The 23,459-nt window shown below is 44.6% G+C and overlaps 1 protein-coding gene and 1 pseudogene across 4 annotated transcripts in view; both read left to right on the top strand.

Moving 5' to 3' along the window:
* The window catches only part of ADAMTS14 (ADAM metallopeptidase with thrombospondin type 1 motif 14), a 363,846-nt gene that overhangs the window by 300,975 nt on the left and 39,412 nt on the right, over positions 1-23,459 (top strand). The gene's annotated exons all lie outside the window — the stretch shown is intronic.
* On the top strand, positions 2,490-2,608 carry LOC134893913 (5S ribosomal RNA; annotated as a pseudogene).

Here is a 23,459-nt window from a genome sequence, read left to right as displayed (position 1 = left end):
TACTCACACAGCTACCTCATTGCGCCTCTTTTTTTCTTTGCGTCATGTGCTGTTTGGGGAGGGTTTTTTGGAAGGGACATCCTGCGTGACACTGCAGTGCCACTCCTAGATGGGCCCGGTGTTTGTGTCGGCCACTAGGGTCGCTAATCTTACTCACACAGTCAGCTACCTCATTGCGCCTCTTTTTTTCTTTGCGTCATGTGCTGTTTGGGGAGGGTTTTTTGGAAGGGCCATCCTGCGTGACACTGCAGTGCCACTCCTAGATGGGCCCGGTGTTTGTGTCGGCCACTAGGGTCGCTAATCTTACTCACACAGTCAGCTACCTCATTGCGCCTCTTTTTTTCTTTGCGTTATGTGCTGTTTGGGGAGGGTTTTTTGGAAGGGCCATCCTGCGTGACACTGCAGTGCCACTCCTAGATGGGCCCGGTGTTTGTGTCGGCCACTAGGGTCGCTAATCTTACTCACACAGCTACCTCATTGCGCCTCTTTTTTTCTTTGCGTCATGTGCTGTTTGGGGAGGGTTTTTTGGAAGGGACATCCTGCGTGACACTGCAGTGCCACTCCTAGATGGGCCCGGTGTTTGTGTCGGCCACTAGGGTCGCTTATCTTACTCACACAGCGACCTCGGTGCAAATTTTAGGACTAAAAATAATATTGTGAGGTGTGAGGTATTCAGAATAGACTGAAAATGAGTGTAAATTATGGTTTTTGAGGTTAATAATACTTTGGGATCAAAATGACCCCCAAATTCTATGATTTAAGCTGTTTTTTAGTGTTTTTGGAAAAAAACACCCGAATCCAAAACACACCCGAATCCGACAAAAATAATTCGGTGAGGTTTTGCCAAAACGCGTTCGAACCCAAAACACGGCCGCGGAACCGAACCCAAAACCAAAACACAAAACCCGAAAAATTTCAGGCGCTCATCTCTACTATTAACACAATTATTTGAATCTCAAGAGGAGGTTTGGAGTCTGTCAAATTATGTGCTAACATGTCAAATTCACCCAAAACTGCACACATATATATCTGTTATCCATATGCATTAACTGATAAGTCATAGGATATTAGCCTTCAGACAGGATGTTAAATGCTTAACACATGATAGGTATATGCTATTTATATTCATACATCTGTTTGCTGAGGAGGCAGAAAATAGGAAGAGATAAGAGCAAACACACTCTGAAAAATAACAGGTATATGTTAATCATATGCATTAACTGGTGAAACCTGGGATATTTGCTGCTAGATTTCAAACACAGGGCTAGATGCTAAATATATAATAATAGAGACCCCTGATCGGTTACCACTGTAATACACATTAAATGTGAGATAATCTAAAGCAGTTCTGCTGAGGTTTGCAGTGGAGGTTGCTATCCGTGGCATACAGCCACAGGATAGTGGGGCTTACGGTTTCACCAGGGAGATAAGAAAGCCAAAAAGAGCAAGAAGATAGATGTGGCTGATGCCAAGATGAGGTTGTGTCGACGAGACCCCCTTTCTGGATGCGGAAGACGCGTTTCGCCCTAAGGCTTGTTCACTTCCGGAAGTGAACAAGCCTTAGGGCGAAACGCGTCTTCCGCATCCAGAAAGGGGGTCTCGTCGACACAACCTCATCTTGGCATCAGCCACATCTATCTTCTTGCTCTTTTTGGCTTTCTTATCTCCCTGGTGAAACCGTAAGCCCCACTATCCTGTGGCTGTATGCCACGGATAGCAACCTCCACTGCAAACCTCAGCAGAACTGCTTTAGATTATCTCACATTTAATGTGTATTACAGTGGTAACCGATCAGGGGTCTCTATTATTATATATTTAGCATCTAGCCCTGTGTTTGAAATCTAGCAGCAAATATCCCAGGTTTCACCAGTTAATGCATATGATTAACATATACCTGTTATTTTTCAGAGTGTGTTTGCTCTTATCTCTTCCTATTTTCTGCCTCCTCAGCAAACAGATGTATGAATATAAATAGCATATACCTATCATGTGTTAAGCATTTAACATCCTGTCTGAAGGCTAATATCCTATGACTTATCAGTTAATGCATATGGATAACAGATATATATGTGTGCAGTTTTGGGTGAATTTGACATGTTAGCACATAATTTGACAGACTCCAAACCTCCTCTTGAGATTCAAATAATTGTGTTAATAGCGTGACTTCGTATTCACCTTGTTTATTCAGTATTCCTTGTCAATTACTGTCTGTTTGGACAAACCATAATATACAAGCAGTCAGGGATTTCTTTGACTGTAATTAACAGTGCCATTTTTGACAACTTCATCTTCTTTAGATCACCAATTTTCGTGGACTCTCATTCACGATTTCCGGTACATTGCACCACGTGAGTGGGAATTTTGGAATCGGATCTAACGTGAAAAGCAGATCCACACATTTCCACGATTCTTCTTCAATAACTTTTCTGTCGGTCCTAAATTTCAACATTCCTAAATAGGTGCACTCTCATTGGTGTTCACATAAAACTCTCTACTACCATACCACGTTGCCAGCGCCCGATCTCGTCTGATCTTGGAAGCTAAACAGCGTTGGGCCAGGTCAGTATCAGGAAGGGAGACCACCTGTGAATACCTGGTGTTGTAGATTAGGATTTTCCTCACTTATGTGATAGCAACACCAACAGCAGTATCACCACTTTTTTCTATCCAGTAATCTCTAAGACCTATGGTCACTGGCACTGCCGTGATGCTCATTTCATTTTTCTCCATTTTTCATTGTCTCGAATCCAGATAGGTGCATGCCAATTTTCTGTATTGCATTTAGAGGAGTGACTTCTGATCATTACCCTAATCTCCTATAAGCCAAAGAGTATAGCCTGATATATTTTCGTGTCTTGACCACCCCGTGGTTCCATTAATACAGCAAGTCTGTACTGGTCAAGGGGAACGGGTGTACGACCAATTAATGTCTACAACCCTACCACACACTCTTTACCGATAAGAGACCAGAACATTTCATTTATCAAGATGCCTTCTATCTTGCATTTAGAAGGATAGATCTCAGGGAAGAACTTTATATCGTAAAAAGCTAATAAAAGTTATGTTTTAAATATTTCATCTCAATTATCATATCAAATTTACTTCTTCTACAAGAGTGCGCCCACACAAGAGCCTTCTTTTTTCTCCCCATTTTCCAAAGTTTGCATACTTTCTGGCTCTGGGTGCACCACCAACGAGGACAGAATTAACATTTATACGTATATATTTGTATACACAATATTGAAAGGGCTATTTTTGCCCCTTCTCTCCCTTATTTATTAAGGGTAAAAAATATACTGTCCAAATTTGGTTTCTTTTTCCTAATTTTAGCATTATTCTTACTCAGTCAATCCGGTGCCGGATCGCCCTAGGTTTCTATACAGGGAGTGGGTGACGCCAGGGAGAATGTGACAGGAAGAGCGTGACGCCAGGAAGAGGGTCGCCAGGGAGAGGGTGACAGCAGTGAGTGATGCCTGGGAGAAGGTGACGGGGAGGGTGATGCCAGGGAGAGGGTGACAGCAGTGGGTGATGCCAGGGAAAAGGTGACGGGGTTTTTTTATAAATGGAGGAGGGAGAGGTAAGCTCAGGCATAAAAATAAATCATTAACACTCTTCAGGTCATGGGGGTCACACTGAAAAGCTTGCTACAGAGAAAGATCAGTGATGGAGAAGAGAGTCAAACAAACTCAGGAGGTCAACGGTCTAAGCTGGTATTAAAGTGCAAGCTCTGCAGGCATCAGCCACCACACTGCTACTGTTGTGCAAGGTAGCATGAGAATGGGTCACCTTGGTGCATACACTGACTGAGTCCGGGTGGAGGTTGCTGCTTCGATCACAACAGCCCTAAACCTCTGATACAGGCCAAGAAGGAGCCCTGGACGTAATTTTGCGGTGCTATCACACTGTCACACTGCACCGAGATGAGAGGAGAAAAAACAACACAGTGCCAGGGGTGGCAGCAGCAGGAGCTGGGGGCAGGTGAGGAGTGGAGTGGGGATGGGATGTGAGGAGAACGGAGGAGCTGAGAGGTGATGACGGCAGCCTGCATTGGCAGGTGAGGAGGATCAGGATCTGACCGGACCAAAATTGCCGCTGCAACCCGGACCAGTGGCAAACGCAGGATTTAGCGAGGGGGGTTTCCGTGGGTGTGTATGTATATGTGCATGCATGTGTATATATATATATATAGATAGATAGATAGATAGATAGATAGATAGATAGATAGAACGGAGAAACAATGGCGGCACTCTGGAGACTCGGTTAAAGATGTGTAGAAATAGTGCTGTTTATTCAACGTTTCGGGGTACAAGCCCCCGTCTTCAGGATACACTAACCGTTAGTGTATCCTGAAGACGGGGGCTTGTACCCCGAAACTTTGAATAAACAGCACTATTTCTACACATCTTTAACCGAGTCGCCAGAGTGCCGCCATTGTTTCTCCGTTCCATACATGCAGACCGCTGTGTATGTTGAGGAGGGCACTGGAGCAGGAGCTTACAGTAGCTCACTTTGCCCATGGGTGAGTGCCAGACTTGTTTGCCTTCTATATATATATAGAAACAGAAGGTAGATGGTACGGCACTCCAAGCGTCTTGAATAATTCAATCTTACACCAGCATGAAGATAGACAACGTTTCAGGGCTTTTATTGTAGCCCTTTCGTCAGGTCAGCATAAGGACAAGTAAACCAAACATACCTTTATAGCAGCCATAAATCCCCCAGTGACTGGCGTCTTCCGGAAAGCGGATCACCCGCCCGCCCCGGCCGGCGCTCTAACGATGACGTGCACCTAGGCTCCGTCATCATTGTGCTCCCCATCACCACGGAAACGCGATACAATCTATTCAAACATAATCAGAAGCTAAGCAAGAATTGTAACATATCATCCAAGATCTAAATTAGTTTAACACTGGCTAATAACATCCCATATATAAAGATGAATAAGATTATGTGCCATAAATGCGTATACCAATTAACATGCAGAAGATATGTGCATCATTATATACAACTAACAGACCCTGCTTGCGCCTAACACTTCAACATGAAATTTCCCAATTATATGCAGATATTAAACAATAGATGTACTACTAATATATATATTACACATACAGTACATGCACATATTCATACACAAACACATACACATGCATACATACTGTACATACACCAGTGCACAAACTCACAGACATACTGTACATACAAATACACACAAACATTGGCTTTAAACTTACAGAGTCCATCAGGGGCTGGGAGCAGAAGGGTGGCAGTGGTAGAGATGCTATAAGCAGAGAGCTCCTTAGCTCTCTCTTGCTGCTGCAGATCCGCGATCGCGGTCGCGGCTTTTGCTGAGACGGAGACAAAGCTGTCTCCGTCTCTGTGTGCGCCACTGCAGACTATTCCTCATTAGAAGCTGCAGACCCGGGTCCCGTTCTGTCGGTCCCCGCAGACCCCACGGCACTTGATGACGCCCATGGCCGGATGCAGTCACAGTGACAGGGGCATGCTTTCAGATACGCTGAAAGCACGCCCCTGCTGTTCAGCGGCACTTAGACAGGTGCCGCTTCCATTCATTTTTTCAATGGGCTTTTACAGCCCTCTGCTTGTCCCTGCCCCCTGCCCGCCCCCTGCTTCCGGCCCATCACAATGGAGAGCAGGAGGCACCGTTCTCGGTGCCGCAAAATACATTTTAACAACAATTCAAACTGTAAAATGATTAACATAATATAAATAAAATACTTATGACACAGAATATGTGTCATAAGTATCTTCTTTGTATTATTTTAATCATGAATGACAGGGGAGGCACTGCCTCCCCTGCCTCCCCTGACTGCACGTCCCTGGTGGAGGCACTTTAGTTACCCTCAGAGTAGGGGAGGGTTACAACTGGAGGCACTGCTGAAATTCCCCCAAAAAATGGAGGACATCACAGGTAAAGACGTGTTTCAATGGTGCCAACAGAAAGGAAAAAACCCACAACGGTGTTTTGGAATTGGGGGAGATTTCTCTGGATTCTCCAATAGTGATGTGATATTACAGATAAAGAAGCTGTATGGAGTGTATCAGCCCAAAATAGTAGATCAATGGAGGGAAGAGACAGGGAATATATGCGCTATGTTATTAGAGACTGAGGGAGATTTAGATGCTAATCTAATCCCTTTAATGGTGATGGTGGATAAAGACACAGGAAGACGATGGAATATTTTCTGACCAGACCTTCCATTAGTAGAAGATGCAGACACTTCTCCAAAGCCCCATGCAGGAAGGATAAATAGTAACGGAGGCAAAGGGGGTGATACACCATCAGGCAATGAGGATCGTTTAGGTGGTCAGTTCGAGTCCATAATGGATAGGGTAGTCACTCAACTGGAAAGATGGCATTATGATTCAGCCAGTTCCCCAAGGGGAAGAAACCTACGAGTCTTGGAGGGAGGCAGCCATACAGCAAACAGAAGAATGGCAATGTCCTGATCATATAAAGAAACAAAGAGTTGTAGAGAGCTTAAGGGGGCCGGCAATGGGGGTAATACAAGCAGCACGACGAAGTGACCCGAACGCCACTATTGAGACTTACTTTGAGGCTCTCGATTACGCCTATGGAACACTAGAAGATGTAGGGGACTTAGTCTCTAGAATGCATCACACCTTCCAAGAATCAGGGGAAAAGTTGAGTACTTTTCTATATAGGCTAGATAGGTTGCTTTATAAAATAGTTGATAAAGGAGGTATAAAGAGAACTGAAGTGGATGATAGTCGAATGAAACAACTATTAAGGGGGGCACTAACTACAGACCCGGTGGCACAGAAGTTACATTGCTCTGGAGCTCGAATGACCCCTCCTACCTTTAATGATCTCATGAAAGAGGTAAAACAAGAAGAGACCCTGATAGAGATGAGGGAACGCACCATAAAAAAGGTAAAGGTAGTGGTACCCACAGTAGAACCCAACCCATTTGAAGAAAAGATCCTGAAGCTGATGGAAGAGCAGAATAAAAGGATTGAACAGTTCATTGTCTCGCAAAGTGCTGGAGTTCCCCCTCGTGGAAATTCAAGGAGTAGAGAAATGGGGAGAGGAAACAGAAATATAAATAGAGGTTGCTTCAGATGCGGACAATATGGTCACCGGGCTATTGAGTGCAATCAGAATAGAAGCCCCACAAATAACACTAGAGATAGAGATGAGATAGATAGGGGAAGCACTGACCAGGGAAACGGGCGAGGGTGGTCAGTGGTTGTCCCCTCACTGGCCCCCTAGTAGTTGGAAGATGTGCCATGGGGAGTTCATGGTGGAGTGGAGCCATGCCGGAGGGATTACTGGGACCCATTCTTATGAGAATAGCCAGGATCAATGGAAAAGACTGTGAAGTACTATTGGACAGTGGGTCGCAAGTTTCCATCATTTTTGAGTCATGGTACAAAGCAAACATACCTGAAGTAACTATACAGCCGCTATCTGGACTAGTCATATATGGACTTAGTGTAGAAAAATATCCTTACCTGGGTTATGTTAGTGTCACACTGGAATTTAAAAAGGAGAATGAAAATGGAATTAGTCAAGTCCCATTTGTCGCACTGATATGTCCTGAGGTACCTGAAGGGAGAGAGAATCTTTCTATTATAGTAGGAACAAACACAAAATTATATCAGGCTCTGGCTGATTGGTGTAAAGAAGATGAGAAGACTACATCTAATTCATTAATTATACAGCCAGAGGAAGTACTGATAACCAATGGAACAAAAAAAAGCAGAGGTACAGGAACCAGCTCCTGTTATATTCATGCAGGATTTTGACTCATGTTTCAGAGAAAGTGACATTCCTGACTTAGAGAAGGAATCTTTAATAAATGAATTAAGGAAGCGGGAACAAGCCTTCTCTATGGGAGAGTGGGACCTAGGGAGAGCCAAAGGAGTTGAACACCGAATAAAGTTAAGTAATGATAACCCTTTCCGTGAGAGGTCGCGCAGAATTGCTCCAGCCGACTTCAGTGACCTAAGAACACACTTGAAGGGGTTATTGGAGAATCAAGTTATAATTGAATCCAGAAGTCCATATGCGTCCCCCATTGTCATCGCCCGGAAGAAAATCGGGAGCATCCGCATGTGTGTGGATTACAGAACATTAAATCAGCGAACCATACCTGACCAGTACACTGTCCCCAAAATTGATGAGGCTCTAGATTGCCTTCAAGGTAGTAACTGGTTTTCTGTTTTGGACTTATGGAGCGTATTTTTATCAGATCCCCATGTGCCCTAGCGATAGAGAGAAAACAGCATTCATCTGTCCTTTAGGATTTTACGAGTTCCTAATGATGCTTCAGGGTGTCACAGGAGCTCCTGCCGCTTTCCAAAGGACCATGGATAAGGTGGTAGAAGACATGAACTACAGGGAAGTGATAGTATACCTTGATGATATAATTGTCTTTGGTAATTCCCTTGAAGAACATAATAAGCGTCTACTCAAAGTATTAGATCGTTTAGTAGAAGGAGGGCTAAAATTATCATTAGACAAATGCCATTTATGCCAATCCTCTGTAAAATACCTTGGTCACATCGTGAGTCGGGAAGGAGTAGCCACGGATCCATCTAAAGTGGAAGTAGTCAACAAATGGCCTCGGCCCACAAAATTAAAGGAATTGCGTTCTTCTTTGGGGTTTTGTGGATATTATTGGAAATTTGTGCCCAAATATTCGAAAATAGCTAAGCCTTTAACTGACTTGACAAAAGGATACCCTCCTGTTTGGAATAAGAAAGGAAGAGTATCGCAGAGGAGGGTCACCCCAGGAAGCTATTATAAGCCAAACGAGCCCTTTGGAGAGAGATGGAATCTTCAATATGAAAAGGCATTTGAGGAGTTAAAAAATTGTTTAACAAATGCCCCTATTTTGGCTTATGCTGACCATAGCCTGCCATATATTTTACATACTGATGCCTCTCAAGATGGCATAGGGGGAGTATTATACCAAATGCACCAAAACCAATTGAAACTTATCACATTCGTTAGCAGAGGATTGTCAAAAAGTGAAAAAAGATATCCCACCCACAAATTAGAGTTTCTGGCATTAAAGTGGTGCGTAGTAGAAAAGTTTCATGACTACCTATATGGCACTTTTTTGAGGTACATACTGACAATAACCCTCTAACCCAGGCATTCCCAATCACGGTCCTCAAGGCACACTAACAGTGCATGTTTTAGTGATATCCAGGCTTCAGCACAGGTGACTTAATTAGTAGCTCAGTTATTTTGATTTAACCATCTGTGCTGCAGCCTGGATATCACTAAAACCTGCACTGTTGGTGTGCCTTGAGGACCGTGGTTGGGAATGCCTGCTCTAACCTATATACGGACAACTGCGAGGTTAGATGCCACTGGACACCGATGGCTATCTGCGTTGACTCTATATGATTTCAAACTGAAATATCGACTTGGAAATACCAATATTAGATGCGGACTCATTGTCAAGAATACCTAACCAGCAAGCGGATGAAGGGGAAGAAGCATGGGTGGAAGTACCTACTGGTGAGATAAAAGGGATGTGTCATAAGATTCATATCAGGAGTGGAAAGTGTGAATCGTTAAGTAGTTTAGGGGCTTCGGAACAGGCAATACCGCTATCTTATTGCTGGCTCAGTAACATTGAGTTAGACGGAATACCTAAGGTACAGCACAAGCAATTACAAAGAGAGCAAGAAAAAGATCCTTGTATAGGATATGTTATATCTAAGATGAACCGAACTGCCACTATCCCCATGCCACAGGAATGGTCTAATAATATCCGTCTCTTAGAAAAGCAAGGGAAAAATTTGGTTTTCAAAGATGGGTTACTATGTCGGAACCGAATAAGTGAGAATGGGACAAAGAAACACCAAGTTGTGCTCCCAATAAAATATAGGGATTTAGTCCTGCAGGCCCTGCATGATAACCACGGCATCTGGGGATCGATAAGACAATGGGATTAGTTGCTGACAGGTTTTATTGGCCCAACATGAAAGCAGAAATAGAAAGATATTGCAAGACATTGTGGAAACTGCATTGTAAGAAAGTCTTTACCTAGCAGGGTGGCCCCGTTAGTCAATATACAAAGTAATGGCCCTATGGATCTAGTGTGTATAGACTATCTGTCGTTAGAAGTCGAGCCTGGAAGGAAATGTAACATACTGGTCGTGACTAATCATTTTACCCGCTATGCCCAGGCCTACGTAACCCTGAATCAAAAGGCTTCCACTGTGGCCACAACGTTGTGGGACAAGTTTTTCGTCCATTATGGACTATCCAACAGAATACATTCCGATCAGGGGAGGGATTTCGAAAGCAAGCTCATAAAGGAACTGTGTCTAGCTTGTGGAATCGAGAAATCTAGGACAACGCCGTACCACCCTCAAGGGGATCCTCAACCTGAGAGGTTTAATCGCACATTGTTAAACATGTTGGGAATGCTAAATCCATTAGATAAGGTTAAATGGAAGAGGCATATTAACAGATTGGTGCATGCATACAATTGCACAAAAAATGAGACTACAGGATTATCACCCTATTTCCTTGTTTGGAAGAGAGGCCAAACTGCCTATTGACGTATGCTTAGGTATCTCCCCTGATGGACAATCTTATCCATCTCATTCTAAATACGTGGAAAGGTTGAGAGAAGAACTAAGGACAGTTTATGAACTAGCAGATTAATCTGCCAAGAAATTGGGAGAGAAGAATAAAGTATATTATGACCGAAAGGTACGGGATCAAGTTCTAGCTCCTGGGGATAGAGTACTGTTCAGGCATCTTGGGCTACAAAGAAAATTTAAAATAGCTAATCGTTGGAAGGAAGAACCATATATTGTGATAGAAAAATTCTCTGACTTGCCTGTTTATAAAATCAAGCCAGAGAGTGGAGAAAATGTTGTACTTACATATCACCGACAACACTTACTCCCAATCGGATGGGAAATTCGTCTAGAGGATCATTATAGCAAGATTGAAAACCAATCTAGTGTCAACAGGGAGTCTAAGAATGTGTTAGATCCGCAGAGATTAGCTGGAGAGGACAAAGAAAGTTCAGAAGAAGAAGATGAATGTCGTCCCGGGTATTATTACAGGGACGATAGAGATAATAGCTTCAAAAACCCTTTGAATGATAAGAATAAATTTCTGACAGAAATTAACCATGGGAATATTACGCCCGAACCTAGCATAAACAGTAGTGAAGTCATAAATTACATAAATGAGGATCAAGGTGAGGACGTAGAAGAAGAAGATTTAGGTTGTGACTTATTGCCTAATGAAACGGAGAGTGAACAATTTGAAGGAAGGGGGAAACGACTACATCACCCTCCATTTATACTTACCTATGATCAATTGGGGGTGCCAAATGTCATTCCAAGAACATTACATCCCAACATAGTATATAGCTGGCCCTATTTTGAATATTCTATGAATCAAAATTAGTAATATGGTGATCTTAGTATAAAAGTTTAACCAGATCACCAGGGGGAGAATGTAGCCACTATACACATGTCTACATATATTAATATTCTGGAAAGTGACACCATTACATATTTACGGTATAGGGTAATTAAAGTAGATAATTAATAGCGTGTAAATGTGTATAGGTATAATAATTACATTACATTGTACATATACTATGAAAATATTGGACATATATATGTGCATAGTAGATAATTGATATACATATATTGTATGGATTGTATAGATTATTATAATATGACAGGTTGTTGTATGTAGTATAAGCCTGCCCTGGTGGGGAAGTAGAGGAAGAAGGCTCTAGAAACCCACGTGCAGACGTTAATGGCCCAGGGCCTGAGACAGGAGAAGGGTTGAAAAGGGTGCATGAGCCGGCTGATGGAGAGGATATAAGAAGCAGCTGCGGGGAAAAGAGGCAGTTATAGGCAGTTGATTTACTGGCAGAGGCACGGGAGGTACCACAGCAGGGCTGGCAGTGAAAAAGCAGCGACTGAGAGACACAGAGATGCGGTCAGTGCTTCCAGATGCCCAGAGTCCTTAGGTGCTTATGCGGTGTTGAGAGGTGGAACCCGGAGCGACCTAGCGAATGACGATCTAGGAGAGAGACGGGCTCCTGCTCTGAGGCGGAGCTTAGGTGGATGACACGAGGAGGAATTCACCCTACTGGCCTGATGGATACTTGTCAGTAAAGTGAGTGCTGTGGGACAGACAATTAAATGAACACTAGAGAGCACAGAGCACCTCATAGACATTGATAGCAGAGCTATATCCATATACACATATACAGTATATTGCCAAAGTGAGTACTGGAAGACAGGCAGTAGAAGGATAAAAGCAGACAGTAAAAGCACCCTGAACCAGCCGATAATTAATATAAAAAAGGGTCATTGAGCATAGGAAGGTGTCAATGTTACCTTAAAGAAAGCAGCCTTCAGAGGAGACATACTACTGGCTTACTATCTTGACATTGTGTCAGCTGTCGCATCGTATAGTATCCATACCCAGAGACTGTGCGACTGTGCTAGAGGCTGAGCCACTTTACTCCTCTATTGATGTAAGTCGGGGGAGAGCTATTCCATGTCACTAAGAGGAGGATAGTAAGCTGTATACCTACAGAAAAGTATCATTTATTGGTAAAATAAGGGTGCTGTCCTATATAAAGTTGAGAGAAGCAGCAGAGCAGTGACTGATAAGACAGGAGCTAAACTGGTGTGTAAATGACTGTCTCTGGGCTGTGATATAAGGATACAGTGTTGCTCAGGAAAGAAGTTACAGTATTAAAACTTTGAGGAAAACACTAGACAGCTGAAAATTGAAACTGTGTTTCTAGATAAAATACACAACTATACAGTTCAACAAAGGAGGTTTAGGATTTCCACAGCAAGTAGCTTTTGAATACTCTGATGAAGAGACTACCAGTTATGTACAATTCCAGTGCACTTCAATATGGGCCCCAACGGCATATGCATATGTAACTGCAGTTTACCTAAACTTTATTACCCGGGTAATTAGATACTTTGGATGTTGAGGTATTTTTTGACAAGCAGGGTTTTATTCATTCATTTTTTGTATTGCATGCAAGGATATCTGTATAGTTATCTTCTTAATATATTTAGAGATCAATTTAGCTATTTTATCAATCGGAATTGAATTGTAATGAAATGTCTGAATATTGCTACATTAGCCAATTTTATTAAACATTCTGGTACTTACCTGTAAGACGTTTCGTACATGTTCCAGCTCGATCTGAAGATCCTAGAAGAAGAGTAAAGGTATAATTATATGCTTGATTTAAACAATAGTAATATATTTACACATTCATACCCATCACACATTATCGCTAGGCTTTCCCAAGCAAGCCTGTATACAAATATATATATAGCTTGGGTGGAGGCACTTTAGTTACCCTCAGAGTAGGGGAGGGTTACACACTGTTATGAAGGCAATTCACCCCCACATGCTAATTTAATTGACCCCTTTGAGTCTTTTTAACAATTAAGGTCAATGCGAGTAAGTGCAGCTATATTTCTAATTTACAGCAGTCCAATAAGGCTGGGTACAATAATCTGCAAGTTCTCAATAATATCGGATGAGAGTGGGGGAGATGAGGTGCCATTGCTGGTGTTACCATGCCCCCTCGCAGCTAATTGTATCGACTCTTATATACATAATTACTACATTATATTTGTTTTTTTCTTATTATAGTTTTGGATTTGATCTCTGTAATGTTACAATTACAGATCTCTTGCACCCAGCATGGGGCTGGTGGAAGTGTTATACTAATGATGACCCTTGCGGCTGTGGACAGAAAATCAGTGGGTAGAGCAGTTCCACGCTTGAAGTCACATGGATCATCACATTAGCCTTACAGATCCTCACATTAGCCCTACAGATCCTCACATTTGCCCTACAGATCCTCGCATTAGCGCTACTGATCCTCACATTAGCTCTATAGATCCTCACATTATCCCTACAGATCCTTGTATTAGCCCTACAGATCCTCACATTAGCCCTACAGATCCTCACATTAGCCCTACAGATCCTCACATTAGCCCTACAGATCCTCACATTAGCCATACAGATCCTCACATTAGCCCTACAGATCCTCACATTAACCCTACAGATCCTCACATTAGCCCTACAGATCCTTACATTAGCCCTACAGATCCTCACATTAGCCCTACAGATCCTCACATTAGCTCTACAGATCCTTGCATTAGCCCTACAGATCCTTGTATTAGCCCTACAGATCCTCACATTAGCACTACAGATCCTCACATTAGCTCTACAGATCTTCACATTTGCCCTACAGATCCTCACATTAGCCCTACAGATCCTCACATTAGCACTACAGATCCTCATATTAGCCCTATAGATCCTCACATTAGCTCTACAGGTCCTCACATTAGCCCTGCAGATCCTCACATTAGCACTATAGATCCTCACATTAGGCCTACAGATCCTCACATTAGCCCTTAAAAATCCTCACATTAGCCCTACAGATCCTCACATTAGCTTTACAGATCCTCACATTAGCCCTACAGATCCTCACATTACCCCTACAGATCCTCACATTAGCCATAAAGATCCTCACATTAGCCCTACAGATCCTCACATTAACCCTACAGATCCTCACATTAGCCCTTCAAATCCTTACATTAGCCCTACAGATCCTTACAATAGCCCTACAGAATCTCACATTAGCTCTACAGATCCTCACGTTAGCCCTACAGATCCGCACATTAACTCTACAGATCCTCACATTAGCGCTAAAGATCCTCACATTAGCCCTACAGATCCTCGCATTAGCTCTACAGATCCTCGCATTAGCTCTACAGATCCTCGCAGTAGCCCTACAGATCCTCGCAGTAGCCCTACAGATCCTTGTAGTAGCCCTACAGATCCTCACATTAGCACTGCAGATCCTCACAGTAGCCCTACAGATCCTCACATTAGCACTACAGATCCTCACAGTAGCCTTACAGATCCTCACATTAGCTCTACAGATCCTCACATTAGCTCTACAGATCCTTGCATTAGCCCTACAGATCTTTGTGTTAGCCCTACAGATCCTCACATTAGCACTACAGATCCTCACATTAGCACTACAGATCCTCACATTAGCCCTATAGATCCTCACATTAGCTCTACAGGTCCTCACATTAGCCCTGCAGATCCTCACATTAGCACTACAGATCCTCACATTAGGCCTACAGATCCTCACATTAGCCCTTAAAAATCCTCACATTAGCCCTACAGATCCTCACATTAGCTTTACAGATCCTCACATTAGCCCTACAGATCCTCACATTAGCCCTACATATCCTCACATTAACCCTACAGATCCTCACATTAGCCCTACAGATCCTCACATTAGCTCTACAGATCCTCGCATTAGCCCTACAGATCTTTGTGTTAGCCCTACAGATCCTCACATTAGCACTACAGATCCTCACATTAGCACTACAGATCCTCACATAAGCCCTACAGATCCTCACATTAGCACTGCAGATCCTCACAGTAGCCCTACAGATCCTCACATTAGCTCTACAGATCCTCACATTAGCCCTACAGATCCTCACATTAGCACTGCAGATCCTCACAGTAGCCCTACAGATCCTCACATTAGCTCTACAGATCCTCACATTAGCTCTACAGATCCTCACATTAGTTCTACAGATCCTCACATTAGCTCTACAGATCCTTACATTAGCCCTACAGATCCTCACATTAACATAAGGGAGTAAATCAGGTTTCTACGTCATTACATTGATACAGCAGACAAAACACTGGAGCCTATGATTGTTGTGTGCAAAAGAGACTATTTACTACAGCTATTATAATAGCAGTTAAAATAAGAATTTACTTACCGATAATTCTATTTCTCATAGTCCGTAGTGGATGCTGGGAACTCCGTAAGGACCATGGGGAATAGCGGCTCCGCAGGAGACTGGGCACAAAAGTAAAGCTTTAGGACTACCTGGTGTGCACTGGCTCCTCCCCCCATGACCCTCCTCCAAGCCTCAGTTAGGATACTGTGCCCGGACGAGCGTACACAATAAGGAAGGATTTATGAATCCCGGGTAAGACTCATACCAGCCACACCGATCACACCGTACAACCTGTGATCTGAATCCAGTTAACAGCATGATAACAGAGGAGCCTCTGGAAAGATGGCTCACAACCACAATAACCCGATTTTTGTAACAATAACTATGTACAAGTATTGCAGACAATCCGCACTTGGGATGGGCGCCCAGCATCCACTACTGACTATGAGAAATAGAATTATCGGTAAGTAAATTCTTATTTTCTCTGACGTCCTAGTGGATGCTGGGAACTCCGTAAGGACCATGGGGATTATACCAAAGCTCCCAAACGGGCGGGAGAGTGCGGATGACTCTGCAGCACCGAATGAGAGAACTCCAGGTCCTCCTCAGCCAGGGTATCAAATTTGTAGAATTTAGCAAACGTGTTTTCCCCTGACCAAGTAGCTGCTCGGCAAAGTTGCAAAGCCGAGACCCCTCGGGCAGCCGCCCAAGATGAGCCCACTTCCCGTGTGGAATGGGCTTTTACAGATTTTGGCTGTGGCAGGCCTGCCACAGAATGTGCAAGCTGAATTGTGCTACAAATCCAACGAGCAATAGTCTGCTTAGAAGCAGGAGCACCCAGCTTGTTGGGTGCATACAGGATAAACAGCGAGTCAGATTTTCTGACTCCAGCCGTCCTGGAAACATATATTTTCAGGGCCCTGACTACGTCCAGCAACTTGGAGTCCTCCAAGTCCCTAGTAGCCGCAGGTACCACAATAGGCTGGTTCAAGTGAAACGCTGAAAACACCTTAGGGAGAAATTGAGGATGAGTCCTCAATTCCGCCCTGTCTGGAAGATCAGATAAGGGCCTTTACAGGATAAAGCCCCCAATTCTGACACGCGCCTGGCCGAGGCCAGGGCCAACAACATGACCACTTTCCATGTGAGATATTTTAACTCCACAGATTCAAGTGGTTCAAACCAATGTGACTTTAGGAACCCCAAAACTACATTGAGATCCCAAGGTGCCACTGGAGGCACAAAAGGAGGCTGTATATGCAGTACCCCTTCTACGTCCTTTGCCCACCTGCTCACCCCCATACACAAAGAACAATCAAATAGAAGTAATACCCAAAAGACGGCCCTATGTTTGGAAGGACAGAACTGTCAACTCTCGCTTTGTGACCCCCATACCCAGAGCTCCTGCACTTAACATAAAGAAAACTGAAGGCCCTCTGGTATGCCCAATCAGGTCAGTCCTTTGTAATGCCAGATCTATAAGAAACAAGACTGCAACAATTGCTGACCTTATTGAATCTGCAGATCTAGCCTGTATTACAGAGACCTGGCTAGACGAAAATGCAGCACCTATATTGGAGGCTGCGGTACCAACAAACTACTCTGTCATCCACAACCCAAGACTGGACCGCAGGGGTGGCGGGGTGGCTATCTGCTTCAAAAAAGAACTTAAACTTAGGGTCCACCCTATTGAAATTACTCGCTCATTTGAGTGCATTGCTGCCCAGAGTTCGACAGGATTAGGTTTCAGAGTACTTCTCATCTACCGGCCACCTGGAGATGGAAAGATATTTCTACAAGAAATTGCAGACACTGTTGCTGGCCTGGTTCTGGAACATCAAAGATGGCTCATCCTCGGGGATTTCAATGCATGGGTGGATGATGAGCTCTCACGCCTTGGCCAAGACCTCCTGTGCACAATGAATGGTCTGGGCTTCACACAGATAATTCCCTCTGCCACACATAAAAGTGGTCACACTCTTGATCTTGTCTTTCAGATTGGATTAGAAGTCACTGACCTAAAAATAAACCCAGTCATCTGGTCAGACCACTACTCCCTCTGGTTCTCAGTTGCAACCCCTCAAATAAGATCTCTGCCCGTGGAGTTGACCAGGTACCGTCCAAGGAGGGGTATGACTCCCCAGGCTCTTGCAGCAAATATGGATCTCTCTGCTATACTGGGTGCCTGTGAAGATCCCTGTTCCCTAGTCCGTTATTATAATAGGGATGTTAAGGCTGCAATTGATATTATCGCCCCTGTGCGTATAAGACCTCGTAAACCACATCGTCAAGCTCCATGGTACGACAACAGTGTTAGTGAGCTCAAGAAAAGGGGGCGTAGACTGGAAAGACGATGGAGGAAGACTAACCTAGTGGATGACAAAATAAAACTAATAAAGCATAACGAAGAATATCAATCGACAATCACTCGCAAGAAATCACAGTTCCTGTCAAATGAGATCACAGCAGCAAACAATAGGCCAGCTCAACTTTTCCGCACAGTGGAGATGCTTTGCAAGCCAGCATGCCTGCAGACTGATGAGACCCTTTCCCAAGCAAGATGCAACGAGTTTGCAAACTTCTTTGCAGATAAAATATCCACCATCCGGGCTGGAATATCCACAGTGCCATCAAAGGAGAGCCAAACTACAAAGCCTGCCAATATAAGCTACCTGCCTTCATGGACCAGCTTTGACCCAGTGGATGTAAAGGACACTGCTGAAATTGCTCGGATTTTGCGTCCCACCACCTGTGGCCTGGACCCAGCCTCAACCAAGCTTCTAATAGGTTGTACGGATATAATCGGTCCTGTCTTTGCAAAAATTGTTCAATGCTCTTTGCAGACAGGCATTTTTCCTGGACCCCTAAAGGAAGCAATTGTTAGACCACTTCTTAAAAAACCTAATTTAGATCCCGACTGCATGTCCAACTACAGACCGGTATCAAACCTTCCTTTCCTAGGAAAGGTTATTGAGAAAGTGGTTGCAAATCAACTGGAAACTCGCCTGACAACCCATGATATTTATGATCCATTTCAATCAGGATTCAGGAGAAGACATAGCACTGAAACAGCCCTGGTGTGTGTGTTAAATGATCTTCTGATGGCAAAAGACAGAGGTGACTGTTCAATATTAATCCTTCTGGATCTCTCGGCAGCATTTGATACCGTGGACCACGGGCTTCTGATTGAGCGACTGATACACTTCTGTGGTCTGGATGGCACAGTCCTAAACTGGTTCAAATCATTTCTCACAGGCAGGTCACAGAGAGTATCATCTGGATTATACTCATCACCACCAGTGCCATTGCCATGTGGTGTCCCACAAGGTTCTATACTATCCCCCATGCTTTTTGCAGTATACATGCTCCCATTGGGCGAAATAATCAGGCGCCATGGCCTGGTCTACCACTGCTATGCAGATGATACACAACTGTACTTGTCCTTTGCTCCGGGCACTGATAACCCAGTAGCAACCCTGAATGGCTGTCTAGCTGAACTACAGGAGTGGATGAGCGCCAGTTGGCTGCGACTGAACCCGGATAAAACAGAGGTCCTTATAATACGACCGCAACATCAAAGGACAAGACTGCAGCATAGCTAACCAACTGGACTTACACTCGGGGATTCAGAATTACAGACCAGTGATCATGTGCGGAATCTTGGCGTTGTCCTGGATGATGGCTTGACACTTAAACATCAGATATCAGCCACAATCAAATCCTCATTCTTTCACCTGAGGAACATAGCCAGAATCAAGCACCTAATTCCCTCAGATGATATGCCAAAAGTCATACATGCATTTGTATCATCTCGATTAGACTACTGTAATGCCCTCTACCTTGGTCTACCAGCAAAAGAATTGCAACGCTTACAGCTGGTGCAAAACACAGCTGCCAGGCTGTTAACCAACCAGCCCCGTTCCAGCCACATAACACCCATCCTCTACTCCCTTCACTGGCTGCCTGTAAGATGGCGAATCCTCTTCAAGATTGGCTTACTGAGTTTCAAAGCATTACATGACCAAGGCCCAAGGTACCTGAAACAGCTTCTGATCCCATACTGCCCCACTCGATTACTGCGATCTGTAGATGAAGGACTTTTAGCAGTACCTAGAATCTACCGTAATTCATCTGGGGGTCGAGCTTTTAGTCATGCGGCTCCGACTCTATGGAACTCACTTCCCAGCACAGTGCGAGAGGCCCCAACTATAGAATCCTTCAAAAGTAGACTCAAGACTTTCCTGTTTACTCAAGCATTTCCATAGTGTCTCTTTTAGTATCTTCATGCTTCTGTATTTTATGAAAAATGTACTTCATTATTTTTCTGTACTATATTATGCTGTGTATCTGTTAAGCGCCTTGAGTCCTATTGGAGAAAGAGCGCTATATAAATAAAATTATTATTATTATTATTATTATTACAAAACGACAGGGCCGAAATTTGAACCTTAATGGACCCCAATTTTAGGCACAAAGACACTCCTGTTTACAGGAAATGCAGGAAACGACCTAGTTGAAAATTCCTCCATCGGGGCCTTACTGGCCTCGCACCCCGCAACATATTTTCGCCAAATGCGGTGATAATGCTTTGCGGTTACATCCTTCCTGGCTTGATCAGGATAGGGATGACTTCATCCGGAATGCCTTTTTCCTTCAGGATCCGGCGTTCAACCGCCCTGCCGTTAAACGCAGCCGCGGTAAGTCTTGGAATAGACAGGGTCCTTGCTGGAGCAGGTCCCTTCTTAGAGGTAGAGGCCACGGGTTCTCCGTGAGCATCTCTTGAAGTTCCGGGTACCAAGTCCTTCTTGGCCAATCCGGAGCCACAAGTATAGTTCTTACTCCCCTCCGTCTTATAAGTCTCAGTACTTTTGGTATGAGAGGAAGAGGAGGGAACACATACACTGACTGGTACACCCACGGTGTTACCAGAGCGTCCACAGCTATTGCCTGAGGGTCCCTTGACCTGGCGCAATACCTGTCCAATTTTTTGTTTAGGCGGGACGCCATCATGTCCACCTTTGGTTTTTCCCAATGGTTTACAATCATGTGGAAGACTTCTGGGTGAAGTCCCCACTCTCCCGGGTGGAGGCCGTGCCTGCTGAGGAAGTCTGCTTCCCAGTTGTCCACTCCCGGAATGAATACTGCTGACAGTGCTATCCCATGATTTTCCGCCCAGCGAAGAATCCTTGCAGCTTCTGCCATTGACTGCTTCTTGTGCCACCCTGTCTGTTTACATGGGTGACTGCCGTGATGTTGTCCGACTGGATCAACACCGGCTGACCTTGAAGCAGAGGTCTTGCTAAGCTGAGAGCATTGTAAATGGCCCTTAGCTCCAGGATATTTATGTGAAATGATGTCTCCAGGCTTGACCATAAGCCCTGGAAATTTCTTCGCAGGCTGGCATCCGTGGTCACCAGGACCCAGTCCTGAATGCCGACTCTGCGGCCCTCTAGAAGATGAGCACTCTGCAACCACCACAGGAGGGACACCCTTGTCCTTGGTGACCGGGTTATCCGCTGATGCATCTTAAGATGCGACCCGGACCATTTGTCCAGCAGGTCCCACTGGAAAGTTCTTGCGTGGAATCTGCCGAATGGCTTTGCTTCGTAGGAAGCTACCATTTTTCCCAGAACCCTTGTGCATTGATGCACTGAGACTTGGCTCGGTTTTAGGAGGTTCCTGACTAGCTCGGATAACTCCCTGGCTCTCTCCTCCGGGAGAAACACCTTTTTCTGAACTGTGTCCAGAATCATCCCTAGGAACAGAAGACGAGTCGTCGGAACCAGCTGCGATTTTGGAATATTGAGAACCCAATCGTGCTGTCGCAACACTACCTGAGATAGTGCTACACCGACCTCCAACTGTTCCCAGGATCTTACCCTTATCAGGAGATCGTCCAAGTAAGGGATAACTAAAAACTCCCTTCCTTCGAAGGAGTATCATCATTTCGGCCATTACCTTGGTAAAGACCCCGGGTGCCGTGGACCATCCAAACGGCAGCGTCTGAAACTGATAGTGACAGTTCTGTACCACAAACCTGAGGTACCCTTGGTGAGAAGGGTAAATTTGGACATGAAGGTAAGCATCCTTGATGTCCAGAGACACCATGTAGTCCCCTTCTCTTGAATTTGAACCTCTGTATGTAAGTGTTCAAAGATTTTAGATTTAAAATCGGTCTCACCGAGCCGTCCGGCTTCGGTACCACAACAGTGTGGAGTAATACCCCTTTCCCTGTTGCAGGAGGGGTACCTTAATTATCACCTGCTGGGAATACAGCTTGTGAATGGCTTCCAACACTGCCTCCCTGTCTGCTTGTAAAGCCCCAGCGTCATGCTGAGGGCTTGGCAGAGGCGGGAGAGGGCTTCTGTTCCTGGGAACTGGCTGATTTCTGCAGCCGTTTCCCTCTCCCTCTGTCACGGGGCAGAAATGAGGAACCTTTTGCCCACGTGCCCTTATGGGAACGAAAGGACTGCGCCTGATAATACGGCGTCTTCTTATGTTGAGAGGCGACCTGGGGTAAAAACGTGGATTTCCCAGCTGTTGCCGTGGCCACCAGGTCTGAAAGACCGACCCCAAATAACTCCTCCCCTTTATAAGGCAATACTTCCATATGCCATTTGGAATCCGCATCACCTGACCACTGTCGTGTCCATAACCCTCTTCTGGCAGAAATGGACAGCGCACTTACTCTTGATGCCAGTCGGCAAATATCCCGCTGTGCATCACACATATATAGAAATGCATCTTTTAAATGCTCTACAGGCAATAATATACTGTCCCTATCTAGGGTATCAATATTTTCAGTCAGGGAATCCGACCACGCCAACCCAGCACTGCACATCCAGGCTGAGGCGATTGCTGGTCGCAGTATAACACCAGTATGTGTGTAAATACATTTTAGGATACCCTCCTGCTTTCTATCAGCAGGATCCTTAAGGGCGGCCATCTCAGGAGAGGGTAGAGCCCTTGTTTTGACACACGTGTGAGCGCTTTATCCCCCCTAGGGGGTGTTTCCCAACGCACCCTAACCTCTGGCGGGAAAGGATATATGCCAATAACTTTTTAGAAATTATCAGTTTTTTATCGGGGGAAACCCACGCTTCATCACACACCTCATTTAATTTCTCAGATTCAGGAAAACTACAGGTAGTTTTTCCTCACTGAACATAATACCCCTATTGGTGGTACTCGTATTATCAGAAATGTGTAAAACATTTTTCATTGCCTCAATCATGTAACGTGTGGCCCTACTGGAAGTCATATTTGTCTCTTCTCCGTCGACACTGGAGTCAGTATCCGTGTCGGCGTCTGTATTTGCCATCTGAGGTAACGGGCGCTTTAGAGCCCCTGACGGCCTATGAGACGTCTGGACAGGCACAAGCTGAGTAGCCGGCTGTCTCATGTCAATCACTGTCTTTTGTAAAGAGCTGACACTGTCATGTAATTCCTTCCAGCAGTTCATCCACTCAGGTGTCGACCCCCTAGGGGGTGACATCCCTATTACAGGCAATTTGCTCCGCCTCCACATCATTTTCCTCCTCATACATGTCGACACAAAAGTACCGACACACAGCACACACACAGGGAATGCTCTGATAGAGGACAGGACCCCACTAGCCCTTTGGGGAGACAGAGGGAGAGTTTGCCAGCACACACCAGAG

This window comes from Pseudophryne corroboree, chromosome 3 (genome assembly GCF_028390025.1).
Source record: "Pseudophryne corroboree isolate aPseCor3 chromosome 3, aPseCor3.hap2, whole genome shotgun sequence".
Lineage (NCBI taxonomy): Eukaryota > Metazoa > Chordata > Amphibia > Anura > Myobatrachidae > Pseudophryne > Pseudophryne corroboree.
This window is presented reverse-complemented; position numbering and strand designations above follow the sequence as displayed.